The 18,586-nt window shown below is 39.6% G+C and overlaps 1 pseudogene across 1 annotated transcript in view; it reads left to right on the forward strand.

Annotated features, from left to right (window-relative positions):
• Positions 1–12,151, forward strand: part of LOC307195650 (ADP-ribosylhydrolase ARH3-like) — a 103,222-nt pseudogene extending 91,071 nt beyond the window's left edge. The window contains exon 2 of the transcript XR_013831774.1: positions 10,774–12,151. The product of XR_013831774.1 is annotated as an ADP-ribosylhydrolase ARH3-like (transcript). The remainder of the gene's footprint in view (positions 1–10,773) is intronic.
• The last annotated feature ends 6,435 nt before the right edge of the window (positions 12,152–18,586 follow it).

The following is an 18,586-nucleotide window of genomic DNA, read 5'->3' on the forward strand; positions in this document are numbered from 1 at the left end:
CAAAATCTTAAGATCGTAGCAAGAATATGCAACTTTCATGTTGCTGCCAATTATTTTGTCAAACAAATGAGCTCCAATTCATTTGAAATAAAGCTGTTCTATCACTGATCATGAAACATGCCAAAGTCTTTAAATGCTGTGGGGAAAATTGTCTGGGTTTTGGCATTTCCATTCATGAGAGATATCTATGCTTCCAGGTAGATAAGAATGGTGATGATGATGTGTTTTTTTTTAGGAGATTTTGTTTTTTCCTTTTTTAATCTACTCATATGATTTCAAGGATTTTTGCTTTTGGTTAATTAGTAAGAAATTGGAGGTACTGAGGAGGTAAATGGTAATTTAGAAATTCTGTTGTGCTAAGGCAGAGAAATTTATCAAAGTAAAGAAAGAAAATAAGTCCCAGGGACTACCAGGCTCCAGAGATTCTACCATAGTATTGAAATTTTAATTGGCTGATTTACTTTATATCAATTTCATTTGAATCAAAAAGGCATAGGCTTTAAATTGGGAAAGACTGGACTTTGAAAAATAAAGAACAAAAGACTTGAAAAATTAGGGACAAAAATTAACCTCAGTACCCATGGAATAGTGGTCCTGGATCAGCAGCCTCAGCATCACCATCACCTATGGACTTGTAAGAAATGCAGATTCATCTAAGACAATACAAACTCTGGGAGAGGGGCCAATAATCTTCTTAGTAAGGCCTGCCGGTGATTCTGATGCTCGATATAAAAGTTGGAGAACCGCTGCCCTAGAACAAATCTAAAATTACCCTATGATGATGGTAATGAGTCAAACATTCTCTCACCCAGAATGATTATTCATAGGCCTGATCTCTCAGAAGGAATTGTTCCAGGCTATGGTATAAAAAAATACCACTTAGGGAAGTTTATAGCAATACAATCCTACCTCAAGAAACAAGAAAAATATCAAATAAACAACCGAAACTTACACCTAAGCAATTAGGGAAAGAAGAACAAAAAAACCCCAAAGTTAGCAGAAGGAAAGAAATCATAAAGATCAGATCAGAAACAAATGAAAAAGAAATGAAGGAAACAATAGCAAAGATCAATAAAACTAAAAGCTGGTTCTTTGAGAAGGTAAACAAAATTGATAAACCATTAGTCAGACTCATCAAGAAAAAAAAGGGAGAAGACTCAAATCAACAGAATTAGAAATGAAAAAGGAGAAGTAACAACTGACCCTGCAGAAATACAAAGAATCATGAGGGATTACTACAAGCAACTATATGCCAATAAAATGGACAACCTGGAAGAAATGGACACATTCTTAGAAAAGCACAACCTTCCGAGACTGAACCAGGAAGAAATAGAAAATATGAACAGGCCAATCACAAGTAACGAAATTGAAACTGTGATTAAAAATATTCCAACTAACAAAAGCCCAGGACCAGATGGCTTCACAGGTGAATTCTATGAAACATTTAGAGAAGAGCTAACACCTATCTTTCTCAAACTCTTCCAAAATATAACAGAGGGAGGAACACTCCCAAACTCATTCTACGAGGTCACCATCACTCTGATACCAAAACCAGACAAAGATGTCACAGGAAAAGAGAATGACAGGCTAATATCACCGTTGAACATAGATGCAAAAATCCTCAAAAAATATGAGCAAACAGAATCCTACAGCGTATTAAAAGGATCATACACCCTGATCAAGTGGGGTTTATCCCAGGAATGCAAGGCTTCTTCAATTTACACAAATCAATCAATGTGATACACCATATTAACAAACTGAAGGATAAAAACCATGGGATAATCTCAATAGATGCAGAAAAAGCTTTCGACAAAATTCAACACCAATTTATGATAAAAGCTCTCCAGAAAGTAGACATAGAGGGAACTTACCTCAACATAATGAAGGCCATATATGATAAACCCACAGCCAACATCATTCTCAATGGTGAAAAATTGAAACCATTTCCTCTAAAATCAGGAACAAGACATGGATGCCCACTCTCACCACCATTATTCAACATAGTTTTAGACCACAGCAATCAGAGAAGAAAAAGAAATAAAAGGAATCCAAATCTGAAAAGAAGCAAAACTGTCACTGTTTGCAGATGACATGATACTATACATAGAGAATCCTAAAGATGCTACCAGAAAACTACTAGAGTTAATAAATGAATTTGGTAAAGTAGCAGGATACAAAATTAATGCACAGAAATCTCTTGCATTCCTATACACTAATGATGAAAATTCTGAAAGAGAAATTAAGGAAACATTCCCATTTACCACTGCAACAAAAAGAATAAAATACTTAGGAGTAAACCTACCTAAGGAGACAAAAAACCTGTATGCAGAAAACTATAAGACACTGATTAAAGAAATTAAAGATGGTACAAACAGATGGAGAGATATACCATGTTCTTGGATTGAAAGAATTAACGTTGTGAAAATGACTATACTACCCAAAGCAATCTACAGATTCAATGCAATCCCTATCAAACTACCAATGACATTTTTCACAGAACTAGAACAAAAAAATTTCACAATTTGTATGGAAACATAAAAGACCTTGAATAGCCAAAGCAATTTTGAGAAAGAAAAATGGAGCTGGAGGAATCAGGCTCCCTGGCTTCAGACTATACTACAAAGCTACAGTAATCAAGACAGTATTATACTGGCACAAAAACAGAAATATAGATCAATGGAACAGGATAGAAAGCCCAGAGATAAACCCACACACATATGGTCACCTTATCTTTGATAAAGGAGGCAAAAATATACATTGGAGAAAAGACATCCTCTTCAATAAGTGGTGCTGGGAAAACTGGACAGCTACATGTAAAAGAATGAAATTAGAACACTTCCTAACACCATACACAAAAATAAACTCAAAATGGATTAAAGACCTAAATGTAAGGCCAGACAGTATAAAACTCTTAGAGGAAAAAATAGGCAGAATGCTCCATGACATAAACCACAGCAAGATCCTTTTTGCCCCACCTCCTAGAGAAATGGAAATAAAAACAAAAATAAACAAACAGGACCTAATGAAACTTAAAAGCTTTTGCACAGCAAAGGAAACCATAAACAATACAAAAAGACAGCCTTCAGAATGGGAGAAAATATTTGCCAACGAAGCAACTGACAAAGGATTAATCTCCAAAATACACAAGGAGCTCATGCAGCTCAATATCAAAAAAACAAACGACCCAATCCAAAAATGGCAAAAGACCTACACAGACATTTCTCCAAAGAAGATATACAGATTGCCAACAAACACATGAAAGAATGCTCAACATCACTAATCATTAGAGAAATGCAAATCAAAACTACAATGAGGTATCACCTCACACCGGTCAGAATGGCCATCATCAAAAACTCTACAAACAATAAATGCTGGAGAGGGTGTGGAGAAAAGGGAACTGTCTTGCACTCTTGGTGAGAATATAAATTGATACAGTCACTATGGAGAACAGTATGGAGGTTCCTTAAAAAACTAAAAATAGAACTACCATATGACACAGCAATTCCACTATTGGGCATATATCCTGAGAAAACCATAATTCAAAAAGACACATGTACCACAATGTTCATTGCAGCACTCTTTACAATAGCCAGGACATGGAAGCAACCTAAGTGTCCATCAACAGATGAATGGATAAAGAAGATGTGGCGCATATATACAATGGAATATTATTCAGCCATAAAAGGAAATGAAATTGAGTTATTTGTAGTGAGGTGGATGGACCTAGAGTCTGTCATACAGAATGAAGTAAGTCAGAAAGAGAAAAACAATTACCGTATGCTAACACATATATAGGGAATCTATAAAAAAATGGTTCTGATGAACCTAGCGGCAGGACAGGAATAAAGACGCAGATGTAGAGAATGGACTTGAGGATATGGGGAGGAGGAAGTGTAAGCTGGGATGAAGTGAGAGAGTGGCATAGACATATATACACTACCAAATGTAAAATAGATAGCTAGTGGGAAGTAGCTCCATAGCACAGGGAGATCAGCTTGGTGCTTTGTGACCCCCTAGAAGGGTGGGATAGGGAGGGTGGGAGGGAGTCGCAAGAGGGAGGGGGTATTGGGATATATGTATACATAGAGCTGATTCACTATGTTATACAGCAGAAACTAACACAACATAGTAAAGCAATTATACTCCAATCAGGATGTTAAAAAAAAAAATTACCACGGACTTCCCTGGTGGTCCAGTGGTTAAGACTTTGCTTTCCAATGCAGGGGGTGAGGCTCTATCCTTGGTCGGGGAGCTAAGACCCACATGCCTTATGGCCAAAAAACCAGAACATAAAACAGAAGCTGAATTGTAACAAATTTAATAAAGACTTTAAAAAATGGTCCACATCAAAAAAAATCTAAAATAATAAAAATAAACAAACAAAAAAAGCATGAAATCATTGTACAAATCTTCCAGCCTCCCCAGCCCCAAGGAAAATATTTCTCAGAGCATCTTCAGGGCAACTGAGCCCCAGTTTTCTACCGGGGTTATTTGACTATTTGCAAACTTCACTGACATTTCTCCCATCTCACGTCTCTGATTTTCTCATGTAAGTTTCCTGGCCTCACTTTCCCAAATAAACTAGCTGTACCCAAACCTGAGTCACAAGGTCTGCTTTTCAGGAAGTAAGCTGGAAATCAAAAAGGCAATGCTGGGCTTCCCTGGTGGTGCAGTGGTTGAGAGTCCGCCTGCCGATGCAAAGGACACGGGTTTGTGCCCCCGTCCGGGAGGATCCCACGTGCCACGGAGCGGCTGCGCCCGTGAGCCATGGCCGCTGAGCCTGCGCGTCCGGAGCCTGCGCTCTGCAATGGGAGACGCCACAACAGTGGCCCGCGTACCGCAAAAAAAAAAAAAAAAAAAAAAAAAGAATGCTGTAAACAACAAACACATTTAATGAGACATAAGTTAAAAAGAAATGTTAAAAAAAAATACTAGATGAAGGATCACTGATCAATTTATATATTCCCCTGCATTACAAGGTATTGATTCAAACAGAGAAGTTATACAAATTTTATGAATCATCAATACATTTATCTCCATATGGTACTTTTTCTTCAAAGAGGGAACAGTTTGCTATGATCTGGTGAGCTTTTCAGTGCGTATATATTAGCTGTGGCTGAACTGGCTGAACTGTCATGCCCAGAGGTCTCCTGGGGGAAAGGTCAGACCTTGTGATTTAGAATTGCTGAGCAGCACCTCTAGAAACATGGAGTATTCATAAAAATGGAAGTTAGTCATACAATACTTATTAATTCTGTCTTTTGCTAGTTTTTTTTTTTTTTTTTTTTTTTTTGCGATACGCGGGCCTCTCACTGTTGTGGCCTCTCCCATTGTGGAGCACAGGCTCCGGACGTGCAGGTTCAGCAGCCATGGCTCATGGGGCATAGCCGCTCTACGGCACGTGGGATCTTCCCGGACCGGGGCACGAACCCGTGTCCCCAGCAACGGCAGGCGGACTCTCAACCACTGCGCCACCAGGGAAGCCCTGTCTTTTGCTAGTTTTGAAATTATGAAAATCATAATGTTCATTCTATAAAATAAAAACAAACATTATAATATTTTTTCAAAGGAATATTAAAGCCTCTTATAGTTCCCATCACTTCTCGCCATCTTGCCAAAGTCCTGCTTACTTATTTATTCTTCAGAGGTAGTTACTGTGAAGTTTGGGGGTCTAGTAGCTTTCTAGAATTTTTCCAGCCTATGGAAATGTAAAAATATAACATTTTTTAGCACGAATTAAAATATATATCCTATTTTGCTACTTGTTTTTTTTCCATTAAATTATATTGTGGGACAAGTTTCTGTAGCTAGAATTTTCAGAAAATATAATTATGAAGAATCAATCAATGTACAAGGTACGGTAGCTCAAGTTGCTATGTTATGAGAGGATCAAATTATTTGCTCTCTGTAGGTCTATAGTGTGGTTAGGAAAAAAGCACTAATGTTAGTGAATCAGAACAATTAAGAGCTGAATTGCCAGGGATGACTTATGTGTGGTTTGGTAATGAAGACATGTGAGATATATCAGTTAGGCTTGATTGCCAAAAAGTTGTTTATATAAGAAGAGGCAGTCAAAATGCAAAGAATCAGGACAAGTAAAACAGAAGTGATGGTGGGATGGTCCTAAATGTTGCAACTTTTCACAAGCAGGAGCAAAGTCATAATAATAAGAATGGCAGAACTGAGCGAGGCATCTGGAAGGATAAATTAAAAGACTGGTCTGGGGCTTCCCTGGTGGCGCAGTGGTTGAGAGTCCGCCTGCCGATGCAGGGGACACGGGTTCGTGTCCCGGTCCGGGAAGATCCCACATGCCGCGGAGCGGCTGGGCCCGTGAGCCATGGCCACTGAGCCTGCGCGTCCGGAGCCTGTGCTCCGCTCTGCAACGGGAGAGGCCACGACAGTGAGAGGCCCGCGTACCACAAAAAAACAAAACAAAACAAAAGACTGGTCTGGAGGGAAGGCGATTGTTTGGGATTAGTGGGAAACCCATTGGATTAGTGGGAGAGTGGTAGTACATTTGACAAGAAGGCAGATGAATTTAGACTTGAATTTAAATGTTTAAATAAAATACTTAAATAAAAAGAAAAATGAAGACATTATGTAATATGGCCAAGAAGGAATATCTTTCCTTTTCACACTTATCTAATAGATACCTCAGCTTTTTGAAAAGCAAACACACATACACACACAGAGCCCTTCCTTTTCAAGCAGTTTCGTAAGAAGAGTAATTTTTAACAGTATCTAGTTTTGTAGGATGCATATTTCAGTAATTAATATTTAAATTTGAACTAGCATGATTTTATTATGTGATAATCGAGAAACTCAGCTATTGATTTGCATAAGAGTTAACCCCAGGGGACTAGATGTATGGATTTAGAAACTATTTCGGGTATGTGTTGAAGTATAATTTGTATCTATATTTTTTCTAATAAGATGGTTCATTCTGAACCACAATCAACTCACCACTTGTCACTCATTAACTACTGTTCATGGTAGTAGTTTTATTTTAAAAATATACAAATGGAATTAGGCATATGTTTGGTAATTTTCCAAGACGAAACTTTTTCTGGCAAAATTATATATGTATATATAGTTTTCCTTTGGCCCACAGGATTCCTGAACATTATGGCATCAAAGTATAATCATCGTTGTCTAAGATTCCAGCACTGGATAAGCAGTGTTAGCTGGTTTTGAAACTGACTGAACAGTTAGCAAGATTTGTTTACTTCTGCTTCTCAGATGAAGATCAAATGAACAAATTCCAAGCAAATGGTATAATAGAAGGAGACAAGGGAAAATGAGTAACAATATTCTGCTGCTGACCTTTCCCCCTGTATTAAGATGTGATGTTCAAGGATAAATATGATTTTCCCAAGGAAAGCAGCAGAATGTTATGGTGTTACAAATGTGTATTTTTATGCCCTTCAGCCTTGTATAATGTGGTTGATTATCTTCATAAGAGAAGACAGCACCACACTCTTCATAGGAGAAGACAGAACCTCTCCAGGCTTTATATAATAATAAAAGATGTTGGGTGTGTTTTGTTTATTCCCTTTCTAAGTACTATACAAGTTTAAATACGTGATTTGTTTAAAAAAATTCTGAAAGGATGAATTAAATCATTTTCAATAGGATGGAAACATCTTAAAGGCAGAAATTTGGAAAAAGCCAAAGATAGCCTCAATCTACACATACTGCCCAATCTACCTCAGCCTTGTTTTTCAAAATCCAGCTTGTATTTTAGGATTTAAAAGTATTATACCTAAAACTTTCCTCTCTCCCTCTTTCCCATGTTTCTTCCCTTTTTTTTTTTTTTTCAAGCTTTACGCTGTTGAGAATTTGGTCTACAAATCTGGGGCAGTTTATGGGCACCATTTGTTTTGGGCTACTAATCTTTCCCAGGCTCTCCCTATTTTTAAGACACATTCTAATTTGGAGTCACATGGATCACTTATAAGGAAATGCCTTTTTGTAATCCACTTGCCCCTGCATATATTTTTATTCGTAATATTTACACAGCTAATTTGACCAGAGGAGAAACTGCTCTTGGAACATGAGTGATTTCTGCACAGAGAACAAATTTAGTTCCAATCAAGATCTCCGTGATTAGGAACGGGTGTGCAGGGTAATTTGGAATTCAGGGCAGCTACCAAGGCAGCACACACATAGATTTTTAGAGGTAGTGGTGAACTGTTGAAAAGAAACTGGCTAAGATTTGAGCATCATTTGAAGTGGAAAAAGAAAAATAGCTTGTTTTCGGGCTTCCTGCCATTTTCTTCCTTTGGTAACTGAAGTTTTTTTTTTTTTTTTTTTTCTGTTTTGGGAAAAAAGTGAGGCACTGAGGACTCTAATCATAACAAAAAATTGTTCCTCTATAAGCAAGGGATATCTGTCCAGTACACCTCAGAAAAATCAGATATAGGAGATTATAGATGGACTCATTGCTAGGATTAGAATAAGATGAATAGAAGATTACAGTGTTCTCTAATCCAACATGTTTGATACTGGGTTGTTTAGAATTGTTTTGGCTGCAAGTAATACAAACCTGACATAAACTGGTTTCAGATAAAAGAAAATTATAATATTACATCCTAGAAATTCCAGAAGTAAGTGAGACTTCAGGTCTGGCTAGTTTAGTAACTTGGAGACGGCATTGGGACCAGAGTTCTTTGCACTGTCACACTCTGCCTGGGACCATCCAGGCTGTTTCCTCTCCTGGGTGTGAGAGAACAGCCAGGGGTAGTCAGAACTATCCCTTCCTGGGTCACTTCCAGTGGTAGAGAGACAAAAATAATCCTCTCTTTCAAACAGGGTAAGGATCTTTCCCTTCAGTCTGGCTACACTTCTGACTCCATAGGAACAGTCAGGAGAAAGTCACGTGCTCAGGGACTCAGAGTAGTTGAGATCTACCCTAGGAGCTGGGCCGAGTCTCAGCTCCTGTTTTGTTCATTGCAGTATGGAAATACTATTTGTTTGCTGCCATTTGTGGAAAATATTTTTGTGTGCCACAACTTAAATTTTATTCTTATTGGAGAGAATGAAGTTAGTACTTTTACAGTATAGGATTGGGAGCGGGGAACAAAGAATAAAAGTAATAGAACTATATGATATATAAATTGATTTGTGGGGTTCATCTGGGAAGCTAACCTCCTTTAAAAGTACCGCTTCTGTGGAATAATGCATTCTAAATTAAAAAAAAAATCAACTTCCAATTGAGTAGGCTGTGTTTATTCCCTATATTTAACACAGAGGCTGGCATGGGAATAGGTGATCAATAAATATATGTTGAAAACATGTATGACTTTAGGAATACAACCCATTTTTAAATTAAGAATGGCTGTCTGGGGGGCTTCCCTGGTGGCGCAGTGGTTGAGAGTCCGCCTGCTGCTGCAGGGGACACGGGTTCGTGCCCTGGTCCGGGAAGATCCCACATGCCGTGGAGCGGCTGGGCCCGTGAGCCATGGCCGCTGAGCCTGCGCGGCCAGAGCCTGTGCTCCGCAATGGGAGAGGCCTGCGTACCGCAAAAAAAAAAAAAAGAATGGCTGTCTGCAACTCAACCCCTCTTTCAAGGAACTTTCATTGGGAGGTACGGCATATATAAGAATGTATTAGTGATCAATAGAAGGAAGAGTATAATTAAACACTAAATCGAATACTACCAAGAACTCCAAGTATACAGTGTAGCCATTAAGATCTAAGAGCAACAAGGGACAAAGATAGAAATTATTGGCAGAATATGTATTTTTTGGAAGTTAAGTGAATGTTGGACCTGAAAAAAAATAAAAGGGACAATCAATATTTTATAGTATTTTAAAAACTATAACTTAATAAACTGAAATTTAGAAGAATTCTCACCCTATGTTTGGTAGTTAGGTTCTGTAGCTACAGGTGTATGCTAAAAGTATCAATAATAATTTCTTAAATCAAACTGGTATTGTTAACATGTGGTCAAATACTTTTTCAGCCATGTGATTGCAATATGTGTTAGAATTTCATCAGCATTAATTTTAAGAAAAATATTTTTCAGTTTGAAGAACTCACATCGTCAAGGACAATGTCCTAGATGTACTTTCTTTCTTTAGAGCATAGCAAGACCTCGTCATGTTGGAGTAGGTCATTGCCGTGGAGTAATGAATTGAGGAACCTAGGAAACCTCTCTTGCCTCAAAATATCTCTTCTATTCTACTGTCTCCCTAGCACAATGTCACCACCAAATAGTCATTCCTTTGAGTCAGCCTATGTGCTCTTTTGAAAAGCTAGTCATTCATCCCTTAATATAAAAATAGCCCTAATATATTCTTCCCTCTCTATAATTAAACCTGGTCACTGGGGGAATTCATTAACACATTACTGTTGATTGACACCTGCCATGAACTGGACATTATGTAAATCTCTTGGTTACAAAGATAGATGTAAGCAGTCTCTCTTTGCTTTTTTTTAGAAGCCCATCATTTAGTTAAAAGGCAAGCTTAAACACTGTGATGTGATGGGAGGTGTTGCAGGGACGGCAGTGCTGATACACATAATAGGGAGGAAGGAGTGACTGTTTTGTGAGGATTTGGAAGTGTAGCATAAGGCAGCTGACGAAAAGAAGGCTCTGAGTTTTGGTGGGATGAAATTTCTAGGATAAGGAATAGGGACTGATGTGGCAAGATGAAGTAAAGATAGCACAGGTCGTATCTTAATTATTTAAAAATAATTTTATACGTGAAACCTTTTATTAAAATCATCTCTTAAATTGAGACCTTCGTGTAACGTTTGTTTTAAATTTAGAATCAAGATTGTAGTCAAACGGGGGCCGGTCCTCGCGGATGGCGGCGGCGGCGGCGGTGATGACGGCGGCGGCCCGCTCCCTCTGCCGCTTCCGAGGCTGCCTGGCGGGCGCGCTGCTCGGGGACTGCGTGGGCGTGGGCGCCGTCGACGAGGCGCGCAACACCGCCGACCTGACTTCAGTCTCGCGTCAGGTCCAGGATCTGGAGCCGGACCCCGGCTTGTCGGGGAGCGCGCGGCCAGAAGCACTCTGCTACACCGACGACACGGCCGGCCGGGGCCGGGCGCTGGTGCAGTCTCTGCTGGCCAAGGGGGCCTTCGACGAGGTGGACACGGCTCACCGGTTTGCTCAGGAGTACAAGAAAGACCCTGACGGGGTTATGGTGCTGGAGTGATCACCGTCTTCAGGAAGCTCCTGAGCCCCGAGTGCCGTGATGGCTTTGAGCCGTCCCGGCCCAGTTTAATGGCAAAGGCTCCAACGGCAACGGGGGCGCCATGCGGGGGGCCGGCATCTCCCCGGCCTATAACAGCGTCCAGGATGTGCAGAAGTTTGCCCGGCTCTCGGCCCAGCTGACACACGCCTCCTCCCTGGGTTACAAGGGTGCCATCCTGCAGGCCCTGGCTGCGCACCTGGCTTTGCAGGGTGAGTCGTCCAGTGAGCACTTCCTTGAACAACTCCTGGCCCGTATGGAGGAGCTGGACAGTGACACCCAAGAAGTGTCAGGTGCCCGGGAGTTGGGCATGGAGGAGCTCGTACTCCAGCCGACTGAAGAAGATTGGGGAGCTTCTAGAGCAGAACGCAGTGACCAGAGAGGAGGTGGTGTCCAAGCTAGGGAGTGGCATCGCTGCCTTTGAATCTGTGCCCACCGCCATCTATTGCTTCCTGTGCTGCATGGAGCCTGACCCCGAGATCCCCTCTGCCTCCAGAGGACTCTCATCTATTCCATCTCACTTGGTGGGGACACAGACACCATTGCCACCATGGCCGGGGCCACTGCTGGTGCCTACTATGGCATGGAACAGGTGCCAGAGAGCTGGCAGCAAAGCTGTGAGGGCTATGAGGAGACTGATGTCCTGGCCCAGAGCCTGCACCGGGTCTTCCAGGAGAGTCTGTGAGGGCCACAGTTGCTGGGGCTCCGCCATACCCAGCAGGACCAACTACAGCTCCGATTGGAAACCCTGGGCTCCCTGCCTTGGTCTTCCTGCAGCGTGGCCGGAGTGCACCCTTGGGGCTGGGGACTCCTTTGGGGAGGTCACTGAACAGTGAGGGAGGGGCGGGTGCCTTCTGGTGCTGAGTTCCTGGCTTCTGCAGAGCCTCGGTGCTCCTGGCTCCTCTGTCAGACATAAGGGACCGGGGCCGGTTTTATTTTGGAGCAGTACTTGTGGCGTTTTCCTTTATTATCTAGGACATGGGATTTGGGGAGGTGGAAATGATCTGCAGCATCATTTCTCCTTGTTGGGATTTAACCAATTTGCCAGGAAGCCTGCCTTTGACTGCTCAGGGCCCCTGAGTGCCAGGTTTATATGCATCAGGAGGTGGACACGTGAATCTAGCTGATCTAGATGCACACCTGGCCCTTGGCTGTCATGGGTCTTGTTAACAGCTTCCAGACGAAGTCACAGAGCAATAAACAGTTTTTTAAATCCCACCCCCCCCCCAAAAAAAAAGATTGTAGTCAATTAATAACCCTTGACAACAGAATGTGTTAAGACAAATATTACAAGATATGTCTGAATATTGTGGTGATGTCACTCTTGTTCTCCTTCATCTCCCAAATACATAACAGATGAAGGTAAAGTGACAGACATGTACACAAATGATGGTAATAACTGTAGGAGTTGAAGTTACTCATGACTGACAAACCGTCAGAACATTCCTTGCTTTTTTTCCAAATACTCCTCCTCAAGTCAGCAACAATTTCCTGTGCAAAATACCAGAACAATTTCTCCCAAGACTCTGGCTCACAGTCATCACCCAGACATTATTTCTAAATTATTGTAAATATTAATTTAGACCGTAAGTTCTGATGGTAAGATACATGAATGTGTATGTTGATTGGTCAATAAACCTGATTCACAGCACTATCATCAATCATAGGTTACATTTATGTGATTGTCAACCCATAAGAAACCACCATCCATGTCTGAAGCCTGAGCTGTAAGACTTACATCTCAAAGCACTTGCAGGGTTCCCAGTCCTCCCTTTAAGTATGAATCATGGGATCACAAGGTTTCTCAATCTTGGTACTTATTAACATTTTGAGCCAGATAATTTTTTTGCGGGGGTGAAGGGGACTTCCCTTAGCAACATCCCTCGCCACTACCCACTAGATGCCAGAAGACCACCCTCCCCCTGACCCCACCAAGTTGTGGCAACCAAAAATGTCTTCTGACATTGCCAAATATCGTCTGGGGGGCAGAATTGTTTCTGGCTGAGAACCACTGGGTTACATACCATACCAATAGTCACTCTTCAGTAATGTAATTGATATTGTTTATAGATATATTTTATAGGGCCATAATGTGTTGAAAGGAAGTCTACATATGACTCATTGAGAAAGAATGGCAGACCAACCAGATCAACACCCATGGCCAATAATACATCAGAACTCACTTGACCACAGATGACGGTATAGAACTCAATCAGGAGGCAGTGAAGTGGGAGGTGAACCACGTGGTGTGATACAACAGATTTCTTTCTGTGTGTGACTTATTTTCTGCTTTTAAAAGTAACACATGAGTCCGTTTTAAAAAAAAAAAAAAACATATATAGGAGTATGAAGAAGAAAACAAAAATTAGCCCTATTATCACCACCAGGAGACAATGGTTATTGTGGTAAATTATATATTTTTTCTAACGTTCACTGCTTTCCCATGTGATGTGCAGGGTCTTCTCTGAGAGAGATTATTCCTCTGGCCTCAGTGAAGCCAATCTTGTCCCTGGGGTTTGCTTTGGCCGATGAAATATGAGCTACTTCTAGGTACAATCTTTAAAATCATCACATGGTTTCTCCTTGGCCCTTTTCTCTCTGCCATGAGAAAAACAAAGTACTAAAGAAGGGATGTTCTTTAAGAATAAATAGTAGGACAAAGAGGACACATGAAGGAGAGCTATACTGACTCTCTGCTGGCATGAAATTTAACCTTTACTGTTTAAAAAAAAAATTTTTTTTTTTAATGTGGACCTTTCTTTTAGTCTTTATTGAATTTGTTACAATATTGCTTCTGTTTTATGTTTTGGTTTTTTGGCTGCGAGGCATGTGGGATATTAGCTTCCTGACCAGTCATCGAATCTGCACCCCCTGCATTGGAAGGCTAAGTCTTAACCACTGGACCACCAGGGAAGTCCCACCTTTATTGTTACACCACTAAATTTTAGGATTATTTGTTACTGCAGCATAACCTCATAAAATCTAACTTATAGTATATTTTATTCTAGTCTTCTTATATACATATGTGTGAATAATGAATAAAATATAAATATATTATTTAAAATATGTACATTTCTACACAAATATATATTTATAATTGGGGTAATTTTTACTTTACATGTTTCTTTGTGATTTTTTTATCTCTTTGATAATTTTCAGGTATAATTATCCCTCTGTAACATGAATTTTGATAAATGCCTGGCATTCCATTGTACTAAGTCAACCCCCCCCTACGTTATTATACTTTTAGTTTATTTTCAATTAACACTTACATATAACATCCCCACACAGAAGTCTTTGGTGCATCTCTGATTATTTTCTTAGGATAAGTCAAGGAAGTGACATTGCTGGGTAAAGAGGGTGAACATTGGGAAGGCTTTTAGTAGAGATCAGAGTTGCTTACCATAATTATCACACTCATGGACTCCGTCCAGGGTGGATCAAGGTGTTATTTCTTCACATCCTCAGCAACACTGAAGATTGACATAAAATTCAAGAAGAAGAACTTTGAAAATGTCCGGGAGTAAAATACTATCTTTTTTTCAGTTTCTTTTCCTGACTTGCTAGTGAAATGATTTTTTTTTTTGCATGTCATTTTAAATGTTCTGCCCCTTATTTCCAAGGTCAATAGGAAATAAGTTTATAAAACCTGATTTTCCTACTCAAGTAGGATGACTAACATGGATAGGACCAAGGGTCCAAATCAATAATGCAATAACGAGCTCCAAGTAATTTGGAACAATAAAATACAGTGGAAATGTCAGTATAGAAAAAAAATCATGTAAAGATGATTTTAAGTGGGCTTGAAAGGAATGAAAAGGCTGAGAAGCAAAGCTATATGTCACTCATTCATCCATTAATTCATTCAACAAGTGGCTAGAAAGAGCCAGGGATTATACAGATGTTGAGGACATGGTGTTGCGCAAGATAGACAGGCTTCCTGCCCGTACACAGCTTGCAGCCTAATGGCCAAAGACAAACAATTATACCACCAACAGCCATTCAACTTGATAGCACCCTGATAGGATAAAGTCAGAACCAAGAGATTGGGTGGCAGGAGTTCCAAGAATGCCAGACGCCATCTTCAAAACGTTCCTGCGAGAGAACATGCCTTTTAGCAAGTGGCAGATTTAAGATTTGAATCCAAGTCTCCTTGATGCTCCAAGTCTGTATTTAGCCAAAGATTTGTACAGTATAAGTTAGGAGGGCAGTATATAAGATATGTAGAAAGAGCAAATATGTTGACAAAACAATATGACCTTACATTTCAGGTCCATATATGTGTATCTCTAGTCTAGAAAGTAGCATGTGTCTTAGTTCTTTACTGATACTGCTTTAACATTTCTCTATGATGGTTCTCTGTCATGATCATCACTTCCTCAATGATTTCCCATACGGGACATTGGGAAGTTGAGTTCTTTGACAAAAATTATAATTACCATATGTTTACATGCACAAATATATTTATTTCGTCTTCATGATTAAATGTTAGTTACCAAATCAGAAATGGATTTTTATAACAGGGATGGCTGTTCAGGTTTGTAAAGCAAGTTAAACCTGACAGTAAGGCATGTGCTTTAAATTTCCTTGGTTTGAGGCACTGTTTACTCTGGTGGCAGCGCTGTACGTAAGTCAAGCTTTCTTGCTTTCCCCCATAAACTGTTACATGGTAGAATGATTTCGGCCAACCCTGAAGGAAATATCTGAAAACAGCACATTTATTTTTGATTTAATACTGATGAGTTATGCCTCAAAGTTCCTCATTAGACTGTGTGGAAAAGCTTTCAAAATCTGGGAGAACATCGTAACCTGAGTCGCCAAAATTTAAACATTTTCTAGAGAGGAGACCATCATAATTTAAGTGTTACTTTGCAAAGTTGGCTCTTGTTTACCTAGCCCAGAGTCTCAATGTCTTCATTAGCTTATTTTAACTGTATCCTAAAGCAATGGTTCTCCAGATAATAAAAAATATATATTTTTATAATTTGTCACATTTTACATTTTAATTGATGGTGTTGATTAGTCTTGATGCTTGAGTCTTGGCTAAGCAGAAAAGGCATGTTTTATATGTATATATTTGTTTTCTTTATTTGTGTGTGGCTGTATGAGATAGCTCCTCAGTTAAACACAAACTTAGACAAGAAGGATCCTTTGAAAGATCAGATAACTTCTTGAACAAAATGAAGCCTTAATAGTTTTTCAAGCTCTTAGATAATTTTGGTGGGAGATGGGATTCTGCATGTCATTATGGAAGGAATGCTTTTCTTTTTATTGAAGTATACTTGATTTACAATGTTGTGTTCGTTTCTGGTATACAGTAAAGTGATCCATATATATATATATGGATCCATATATATATATATATATATATATATATGAACATATATATATTTTTTTCCAGGAATGACTTTTCTGCTTATATTTTCTAGACCCTGTTCAGTCCTTTAGTACCACTCTAGCTGGGTGCTTCCACTCATTTCCAGCCAGAGTCTCCACCAAACCAAGCATTTTCAGTTATTCATTTGTTCATGCATTTATTTGTTCAACAAGTGACTGTGGGCAATCTACTATATTCTAGTTCTTTGAGTTTCACTAAGGCTAGATAAAAACTACCAAAAACCATGCCTTTGATTCATAGCCTAGAAAATCATACTTACGTGTGTGATGCATTGTGGCTTACAGAAATATTCACTTGCGTTATGTCATTTGATTCACAACAACCCTGTGAGGTAGGGAAGACAGATATTGTTTGCATTTCACAAATTAGGTAGCTGATTGTTGTGTTTTTAAGTAGAATTTTATCTACTTAATATTAATCTAGCATCATGAATTGAAATTGTATCTATATGGTACCTACAAATGTTGACCTGGACAATAGCTGTCTCAGTGGAGTGGTGGGGAGGAAAGGATGATTGGCTGAGGAGACAGGAAAGTGAGTAAGTGGAGACAAAGACTACTTAGAGACCTCTTTTGAGGAAGTGGGGGAATAGGGAGACAACTGAAGGAGGACATGAAGTCCAGGGAGGTTTTTCTCAAGGGTTTTTGAAGAATGTTTCGCATGCTGATAAGAATAAGCCAATAACAGTAAGTGTATTCATGGTATAGGATAGAGAAAGGGGAAAATTGCAAGAAAAAAATCTCTGAAGAAGCTGGAAGAGGAAAAATCCAGGGTGAAAAATAGTCCTAGAAGAAAAAAAGGAGGAGTTAATTCAGTTTAACAGGAGGGAAGACAAAGAGGACGGGCATGGGTAAGTAGGTTGGTAAATTTGGTGGCTGTAAATGAGATAATTTTCTTGTCATTGGTTCTACTTTCTCTGTAAAATAAGAGAATAGTTAGCTAAGAGTGAGGAGCAAGCAAATGGTATTTGAATTATACGGAAAAAGGAAAGGTATAAGACAGTCATTACATATTCTGTTCTACTTTTTTTTTTTTTTTTTTTTTTTTTGCGGTACGCGGGCCTCTCACTGTTGTGGCCTCTCCCGTTGCGGGGCACAGGCTCCGGACGCGCAGGCTCAGCGGCCATGGCTCACGGGCCCAGCCGCTCCGCGGCATGTGGGATCTTCCCGGACCGGGGGCACGAACCCGTGTCCCCTGCATCGGCAGGCGGACTCTCAACCACTGTGCCACCAGGGTAGCCCTGTTTTACATTTTTAATCTAATAGTTTTTCCCTTCAATTTCCTGTATAAAGATAAAAAAAACACTGACTCCTAGAAATTTATATAATTGTAAAATCTTCACTATTGTCATTATTATTCATTTACTTTATATCCATCCATAGGAATGCTTTACCTTGATGTAGGATCATATAAACTACTTGAACATCTTGCCTATGGAACAAATTTACATTGCGGCACATGAAAAACAGTGCTTAACATGTCAAACATTTTATTGCTGATAATGACTACTTGCTGGTTTTGAGGTCAAAATATTTGTTGAATTAATAGTGGTTGTGTTTGTTGCTGAACTCTGCAATATGTTTTATAGAGTTGAGTGATAGTCCTTAAATATGTTTATATTTTTAAAGACTACATCAAGGGATGGGTATTGTTCAGGTCAACTCTCCATGGCATTAGTCCTTAAATATGTTTATATTTTCAAAGACTACATCAAGGGATGGGTATTGTTCAGGTCAACTCTCCATGGCATTTCTACAAGTCTTGTGACAGCTTTTGTTCCATACTATCTTTTCAAGGCAATTTGCCATGAACAAAGAGAGATCCTTTTGGAATAGAGAGCAGATTTGTTTTCTAACTAGGATAATAAAGATAAGAGCTCCCTCTAGAAAAGGTTGGGTAGATTTTTTAGCAACTCCTTATAAGACTGGGGTTTTCCTAAGCTTAGAATTCCTCAGTTGTGATACACGCTCACTATGCATGCAGCACC

This window comes from Stenella coeruleoalba, assembly GCF_951394435.1.
Source record: "Stenella coeruleoalba genome assembly, chromosome: 12".
Taxonomy (NCBI): Eukaryota; Metazoa; Chordata; class Mammalia; order Artiodactyla; family Delphinidae; genus Stenella; species Stenella coeruleoalba.